Here is a 958-nt window from a genome sequence, read left to right as displayed (position 1 = left end):
CTCAGAGAATATTTCTCAAAATCGAAAACATACTTTATATTCAGTAGTATACCATCTACCTCTTATGTCCAGGCTATAAGCAATTCATATGGTGAGTGTTTAATAAATTTGTGTTGAATAAATAAATTGATGGAGAAGATACTTAAACCTGCAGCTAGGAGTATATATTATCTGCCACAATTCTCTTCAAAGGTGTTGTTAAGGATACTAGCCTTCATTCATAGTGCAAAGAATGGGTATGTTTACCTGCAGGCGAGCTGGCTTGACTCTTAGAACCACTGTGAATTCTGTGGCTTTCAAATATGTCTTTTAGTGAAGGATGCTTTTTAAACCTTAAATCTTATGCAGAATCTCACACCATATAAAACAAACTATTCTGGTTGAACAGGTTGGTGAAGGATATTGAAACATTACAGTTGGCCTGCTCTCACCTGCTGTACCTGCCCCTTACTACTTCTGGGGAAGCCAAAGGCTTTAAGGGACCAGGATTTGATGTCTCTGACTCTCTCTCTCTCTCTCTCTCTCTCTCTCTCTCTGCATTAGACGCTTAGAGTTTATGGCCTACCTCTAGAATATGTAGAAGACTCATGACCTGCTAAACTCATTCTTAGTTTTATTTCTTCTTTCTTACTATTTTGTCTTTATCTCATTTTCTGTAACTGTTACTTTTTTAATTTTATTTTATATTTTGTAAGGCCTCTCAACTTATTTCTGACACAAGGCATAGAAAAGGTAGTTATATGGGTGGATCACTACAAAACTAGTTCTAGAGCTATAATATTAATTGACAAACAAGGTGCAGAAGTACTCATGAAAAAAAACTCAATAATCAACAGCTACATTTAAAACCAGTAGAAACTTTCCAGCATGTACCACCATTCTTTCATAGTAGAGGCATGGTGGAACTCTGCACAGGGCAGAGCCTCTGCAATCCATAGTACAACCCACCCCTGCATAA

Source organism: Macaca mulatta, chromosome 18 (assembly GCF_049350105.2).
Source record: "Macaca mulatta isolate MMU2019108-1 chromosome 18, T2T-MMU8v2.0, whole genome shotgun sequence".
Classification (NCBI taxonomy): Eukaryota; Metazoa; Chordata; class Mammalia; order Primates; family Cercopithecidae; genus Macaca; species Macaca mulatta.
This window is presented reverse-complemented; position numbering follows the sequence as displayed.